Source organism: Erinaceus europaeus, chromosome 4 (genome assembly GCF_950295315.1).
Source record: "Erinaceus europaeus chromosome 4, mEriEur2.1, whole genome shotgun sequence".
NCBI lineage: Eukaryota > Metazoa > Chordata > Mammalia > Eulipotyphla > Erinaceidae > Erinaceus > Erinaceus europaeus.
This window is the reverse complement of record NC_080165.1, coordinates 16759674-16767674: the sequence shown is the minus strand read 5'-3', so window position 1 is coordinate 16767674 and position 8001 is coordinate 16759674. Positions and strand designations below refer to the sequence as shown.

The 8001-nt window shown below is 41.5% G+C and overlaps 1 non-coding gene across 1 annotated transcript; it reads right to left on the bottom strand.

Moving 5' to 3' along the window:
* Window positions 1–5089: 5089 nt before the first annotated feature.
* LOC132538336 (5S ribosomal RNA) lies at window positions 5090–5208 on the bottom strand. Its single transcript, XR_009549733.1, has one exon. It is a non-coding gene; the product is annotated as a 5S ribosomal RNA (ribosomal RNA).
* Window positions 5209–8001: the final 2793 nt, after the last annotated feature.

The window sequence follows — 8001 nt, the reverse complement described above, 5'->3', positions numbered from 1 at the left end:
AAACTGAAGCACTTTATCTCAACAGAAACAAAAGTCAACTCCAAATGGATCAAGGACCTGGATGTTAGACCAGAAACTATCAAATACTTTGAGGAAAACATTGGTGGCACACATTCCCACCTGAATCTCAAGGGTATCTTTGATAATATAAACTCAATTGCAAGGAAGAGTAAAACAAAAACAAATAAATGAGACTAGACCAAATTGAAAAGCTTCTGCACAGCCACAGAAACCAATACACAAACAAAGAGACCTCTCATAGAATGGGAAAAGATCTTCACATGCCATACATGAAACAAAAGACTAATAACAAAAATATATAAATAGCTTACAAATCTTGACAACAAAAAAGCAAATGACCCCATCCAAAAATGGGCAGAGGATATGAACAGAACATTAACTTCAGAGGAGATTCAAAAGGCTAACAAACACATGAAAAATTTCTCCAGGTCATTGTTTGTCAGAGAAATGCAAATAAAGACAACACTGAGATATCACTTCAACCCTGTGAGAATGGCATATATCAAAAAGGACAGCAGCAACAAATGCTGGAGAGGCTGTGGGAACAAAGGAGCCTTTCTGTACTGCTGTTAGGAATGTAAATTAGTCCAACCCCTGAGGAGAGCAGTCTGGAGGACCCTCACAAGGCTAGACATGGGCCTTCCATATGACCCAGTAATTCCTCTCCTAGGGATATACTCCAAGGACACTATAACACCCAACCAAAAAGATGTGTGTACACCTATGTTCATAGCAGCACAATTCGTAATAACTAAAACCTGGAAGCAACCCAGATGTTCAACAACAAACGAATGACTGAGAAAACTGTGGTATATTTACATGATGGAATACTATGCAGCTATTAAGAACAATGAACACAACTTCTCTGACCCATCTTGGATAGAGCTAGAAGGGAGTATATTAAGTGAGATAACTCACAATCTTTAAACCACTGTGAATCACAATAAAAAAAAAAAACTTGACAAAAGAAAAAGCAAAGCTCTATTCCAATCTTTTCCTGATTTCTAGGAGTTTGTCTCCACCTCCCGTCACATTGCTCTCGTTCTGTGCAAGTTTATCTGAGTGTTTAATACTCCACTTTTCAGTGTTGTGGTGGAGTATTAGACTTCCAAGCAAGAAGTCCCAGGCTCAACCTCAAGCTCAGCATATCCCAGAGTGCTGTTTTACACTCTCTTCTGTGTCACTCTCTACTTCATCAAATCAATACAACAGCTTAAAACACACACACACACACACACACACACTTTGGCTTTACCAAGTTGCAGACACTTCTGTGATGTCAGGTTGTCTCTTTATTCATGCAGAATGCAGCACAATCTAAGCCATCTAAATTAAACTAAACTTAACTAAAACTAACAATCCTGTCTTTATATATACTTGCCAAGTAGGGTGTAAATAGGATGTGATGTAGAGAGGGTGGAACAAAAAGAGATTGGTGAAAATCAGGGTGTGACAAGGAGAGGGGGCAGAGCAGGTGAGAATTCTACCACTGAACCACCAATGCCCTGGAGGGAGGGTGGTGCTTATTTAACAGTGGTTTATGTAAATAGACTGCAGCTTTAAGTGGAATCAAACCAATGCCATGCAGGCATGCTGGTGTTTAGTTAACAGTAGTTATGTAAATAGAATACAGTGTTAAGCAAGGGGGATTAAACCAAATGAAACAGAAGGGGTTTTTAGAAGCAGAATTAGAAGCATACCAACACTGTGGTACCACCCTGACTTCCCTAGGCAGACGACCTCACCCAAGAGTCCTGCTACCTCATCTCCCCAGAGCCCTGCCCTGCTAGGGAAAGAGGGAAACAGACTGGGAGTATGTATCAACCTGCCAATGCCCATGTCCAGCGGAGAAGCAGTTACAGAAACCAGACCTTCCACCTTCTGCACTGTCACTTGCTGCAGTGGCGGCGGCACAGAAAAAGGAGGTTTGGAGCAGAAAGGGAACACAATGCCTTATTTTCACTGGCACCTCAGAGTTGGGTGAGAGAGCAGCAGTTTGGGCCATGTGGAGGTAACAAAAATGGCTGCCTCACGCAGTAACCTTCCCTGCGTCTAATCACCGAAGTGAAAGGCGGGCAAGAGAACGAAGGGTGGAAGAAGAAGGGATTTTATGGGAGTAGCTCTCGTGAGAATGAGAAGGGGGAGGAGTAACCATAGCACTCCAGGCTAGGATAATAACTTTTGTGGCAATGGGAAGGGGGAGGAGTAACCAAAGCATTTCAACTATAGCGGGGCATTCACAATGCCCTGAGGGCACAACATGGAGGAAAAGGCACTCTTGTGGGAACTAGCAATAGCCTGGGAGGACAACATGGCATATGTGATTGCATCTGCACAATTTCCCAGCATCTCCCCCTTTCCTTATATCTAATGGACACAGTATAGGAAACTTAGAGTGGAGCAGGATTAAATATTTTTAAGGAATGCCATGCTCAGGTGGGAAGATGTAGGATGTTTCTGTGGGGGAGGGAAGACTTACATGGCCACCAACCTGTGTCCCCCCTGTGATCAACCCCTCTGCAGAGAGAGAGACTTACCTGGAGGGACTCATCTCATAGGTTAAACTCTGCCAGGCTCCACCATCTCCTCAGAATATTTCTACATCTTTCCCTATCTTTCTACCTAGTCATTGCATTAGGATGGGTCAATGCCTGTAAAAGACTCTATCTGTGACAGAGGAATAGTAGTGTAGGGGTGAGCAGAAACCTTTTGGGCATAAACCTGAATGATATAACAAAACATGAAGGGACAAGTATGGGAGCAGTAAGAGCCAGTGTAATGTCAAGGGACAAGTATGGGAGCAGTAAGAGCCAGTGTAATGTCAAGGGAAAAATATGGGAGCAGTAAGAGCCAGTGTAATGTCATGGTGTGCAAAGGAACATTCCCTGTCTCTGGGGGGAGGCAAAGGTTAGTAATGAGGGGTCGTTTCCTGCCTCAAAGGACAGGACCTGTAGGCAGGAGGACATGGCCTGCCAAGCAGAGAGGCTATTTGGAATTGTATAGTCCTCAAGGCAACAGTCTGCAAAGTCTATGAACTACTCAGGGTCAGTCTTTGAAAAACCAGCAGCCTGAAGGGAAGGAAGCTGCTGTAAAATTGTGTAGTGTCGAAAGGGTAAACCAGCAAGTCCAATAGAAGTGTCAGTCCAAAGTAGGAGACTAGGGAGATAAATGGCAGAGGATAAAACACTGCATGAGGAACCTGTCTTTTCGCACCACCCTCTTTACTTCACATCCTGTTTCCACCCTACTTGGCGAGTATATATATATATATATATATATATATATATATATATATATATATATATATATATATATATAGACAGGATTGTGATTAGAGATATCTTGGCTTACATTGCGCTGCGTTCCACATGAATAAAGAGATACTGCATACAGCTCAGCCATGAGTCTCTGGTCATCTGTCTCCAGCCCATGAAGCCAGCCCGGCATAATGGCTCCCTGAACAGGGACTGGCACTGCACCCCATAAATATCTTTGGTCCATACTCCCAGAGGGCTAAAGAATAGGTGGGGCAGTAGATAAAACACTGGACTCTTAAGCATGAGGCCTTGAGTATGACTCTCCAGCAGCACATGTACCAGAGTGATGTCTGGTTCTTCCTCTCTCTCTCTTCCTATCCCTCTCACAAAGAATTAAATAAAATGTTTTTTAAAAAAGAAAGAAAGTTCTACTGGGATTAAAAAAAAAAGAATAGGAAAGTTTCCAATGGAGGAGATGGGAGACAAAAATCTGGCAGTTGGGAATGTATGGAATTGTACCCCTGATATCTTACAGTCTTGTTAATCATTAATAAATCACAAGTAAAATGTTTTTAATTAAAAAAATACTTGGCTTTAAAATTCCCCTTTTTATAAGGGCACTAATCCTATTGGATCAATTGCTTAAAATCTAGTCAATTGTTTGAAATTTTATTTAATTTTTGTTATTGATTTCTAGTTTAATTCCATTACTATTAGAAAGCATACTTAGAACTATATCAGTGATCACTCTTGGATAACATGCAGTGTGATTTTGAAAGAAGATGCCCTTTTCTCTAGTTGAATACAATATTTCTCAATGTCAACTAAACACAGTAGTTTGTTCACTCCTCTGTCTTTCTTGATTCTGTCTATTGGCCTGTACCTTACCCTTAAAGGGATGTTGCAGCCTCCCTCTCTCAGAATTGTCCACTCCTTTATCCCTCCAGTGTTCTCAGGTTTTGCTTCACGCTTTCTGAAGCTCCTCTGTCAGAGGCATACATGTTGAGGGTTGTCCTCTCAGCTTGGTGAATCAACTCTTTCCTCATATGTAATATTCAAGTCATCTCTCACAAATGTATGCACTATGAAGTGTGTTTTGTCAGATGTTAATATAGACATCAGCTCTTTGATTAGTGCTCATATTATTGTGTTTCCTGTCCTTTTACTTTTAATCTACCTGTGTCATTATGCTGTTAATGAGTTTCTTGTCAGCGGCATGTAAGTAGTTCTTATTATTTTATCCATTTTAACAGCTCTGCTTTTTGATGGTGTGTGTAGACCATGCTCAGTCATTGTAATACACATAGGTATTTGTGTTTTGTTTCAATGTGTAATTCTGTGCTTCCTCCATCATCTGTCTCTCTACTTGCCCTTGTCTACCTTCTCTGGCATTATTTGAACATTATATATATATATATATATATATATATATATATATATATATATATGTATGTATGTATTTACTTATTTGCCTTTAGGGTTAATGCTAGGGTTTGGTGCCTATACAACAAATCCATTGCTCCTGGAGGTCATTTTTCCTATTTTCTTTTCTTTTTTTAATTGAATAGGACAGTAAGAAATCGAGAGGGAAGGGGGAGATAGAGAGAGGGAGAGAAAGCTAGACACCTGCAGATCTGCTTCACTGATCCTGAAGCATCCCCCCTGCAGGTGGGGAGCAGAAGGAGGGTAAGGCTCAAACAAGATCCTTCAGATCCTTATGATTAATATTATATGTGCTTAATCAGGTGCACCACTACCACCCAGCCCTTTTTATTTGAACATTTTAGTACTATCTGTTAATTTTTTTTTTAAGCCTACAGCACCCGGTATTCCCAGGCAGTCTCCCATCCAAGTACTAACCAGGCCCGACCCTGCTTAGCTTCCGAGATCAGACGAGATCGGGCGTGTTCAGGGTGGTATGGCCGTAGACCTGTTAAATTTTTATCACAAATCTCTCTCTGTGTCTCTCTGTCTCTCTCACGCACACACACACACACTTTCTCTCTCCTTCTCTCTCTCTCTCTCTCTCTCTCTCTCTCTCTCTCTCCTCTCTTTGCCACCAGGGCTATCACTGGGCCAGCACTATGAATCCACAGCTCCCAGCAGCCATTTTTACCTTTTTTATTATTATTTAATAGGACAGAGATAAATTGAGAGTCAAAGGGGAGATAGATAGGGAGAGAGAAAGATAGACATCTGCAGACCTACTTTACCACTCATGAAGTGTCCTCCCTAAAGGTGTGGAGGAGGGCTTGAACCTGGATCCTTGCTCAAGGTGATATATATACACTCAACTTAGTGCTACCGCTCAATCCCCATAACATCCCTTTGTACAGACTGTTATTTCAGAATGGTTGATTCAGCACAGATGACAATGTATATATGTACATTTTCACAGTTTACCTAAAAACTATCTTATCACTTCAAGTGGAAAGTAAACATCTTATTTCATCCACATTGCTCCTCTTCCTTTATGTGAAAGTTGTCCTTTACATTGCAGTGTTCAAGGGGCAGGGCAGTGGCACTCCGCTGATCACACACATTACCCTGGACTCAGGTTCAAGCCCCAGCTCTCCAACTAAAGGGAGGAAGCTTCATGAGTTGTGAATCAAGGTTGTGTTTATCTCTCCTGCTCCTACTCTATCTCCCCCTTCCATCTCAATTTTGGTTGGCCCAGTCAAATATATAAATCCACAAGCATTTGAATTGTGTTGTTTTTCTAACTGCTTTCAAAATGTCCTGTGTATCTAGTTTTCTACAGTTTGATTCTGCTGTGTCCATAAACTTATGTCTTCTTTGGGGTTTGCTGAGTTTCCTGATTCTGAGGATATATATATATATATATATATATATATATATATATATATATCCTCGGATTTGGAGAGTTTTCTGCCGATAGTTTTCCTTTTTTTTTGCTTTTCAGGATCACACCTTCTGCTTGTTGGTTTTGCTGGCACAAAGACTAGAACTTTCATTGTCCCATGGGCTGCTGAATCTCAATTTAGTTTTTCAAAAGCAATTTCTCTGTTGTTCAGATTGGATCACTCCTGTTGATCTATCTTTAGTTCAGTGATTTCATTCTGATTTGGAGCCTTTTGTGAACTTTAAAAAAAAAAGTATGTATTTTTTTTCCAGGACTGAAATTTCCATTTTCTATATTCTGATTGATTTCAGATAAGTTTGTCATTGCATGATAGTATAACAGAGGATGTAACATCTCTTGTCAGATAATCCCAACATCTGTGACACCTAATTGTTGGTATCTATTGGGTGTACTTTCCATGACAAATGAGGTTGGCCTGCCTCTTCTATGCCATCCATTTTTAAACTGCTGCTTAGACATTCTGACTATCCCATTATGAGAGTCCGGGTCTTATTTACATCTGGTAGAGAATGCTGTGCATTGGTTTCTTCCTTCACATTCAGGTCACATGTGCCCACTGATCTCTCTAAGCTGAATGCGTTCAAGGCCAGCACAGTTTTCCGTTCTTTTTGAAGCTCCATACATATCTGTTCCCCATTTCTGTCACTCAGTGGTTAGTCCAGGGACTGTTCTCTGATCTTTCTTATTAAGTAGATCTCCAAAATGCTCCGAATGCTTTGATACAAAGACAGACATGTGCATACAACCTGTGAGCAGAGGGAGCTGATGACCCTAGGAATTCATGAACAAGGCTATGGAGTCACTTTCCAAATCCCTCCAATTAGAAAATAGATACCCCCTCCTCCATGCAGGACCGAGACTCCGTGGTGCATTTGTACAACTTGCCCCTCGTAGTCAAGCAAAGGGTAGAGAATGAAAGAAAGAACCCAGCCTCGTTTAGAATACCAGGATACAAGGTGCCAGGAGGTAGTGCAGCCAGTTAAACACACATGGTGCAAACCGCAAGGACCAGCATAAGGATCCCAGTTTGAGCCCCCAGTTCCCCACCTGCAGGGGGCTCATTTCCCAAAGGTGAAGCAGGTCTGCAGGTGTCTGTCTATCTCTCCCCCTCTCTGTCTTTCCCACCTCTGTCAATTTCTCTCTGTCCTATCCAACAACAACAATAACAATAATAACAACCAAAAGGGCAACAAAAACGGGGGGGGGGGCGGGAATGGCCTCCAGGAGCAGTGGATTTGCAGTGGAGGCACCGAGCCCCAGCGATAACCCTGGAGGCAAAAATTAAATAAAAATAATAAATAAATAAATACCAGAATGCAAACTTCAACCTCAATGTTTTGCTTCCTATGTTTGCTTGCCTCCAAGTGACCACGTCAGACATTGAAGGCAAGAGCAAACAGGCCTTCTCAAAGCATAAGACAAGGTGGAAATGTCTGTGGAAATGCCCTTTGCTACTTCATGAACCATAACTAGAGAATTTCATCTGTATCTCTCTCTACTACTTGCTCACTTCTGAGTTTCAACTGCATCAGACTCAAGCAGGAGGAGGAGACCAAAGGTAGAAGATTCTCCATTCTCAGTGGACTTGGAAGCTCTTTCCCAAACTGCTTTCTTTCTGGAGTCTACAGATAGCTGTCCTACAAACTTCATCCTGTTTGTATAGGTTCTCTGAGTAAGGAGCCAAGGAAACAGTGACACTAATGCCACTTACCTTAATCCATAGCCTACTCTGTGATGTTGTTCTGGGATGATTATACTTATTTTTTTTAAACCTCTTCTTACAGTCCCTCTGGTTCATAATGTCTGTTCAAACTGGAGTTGTACAGCTCTACCTGGAGG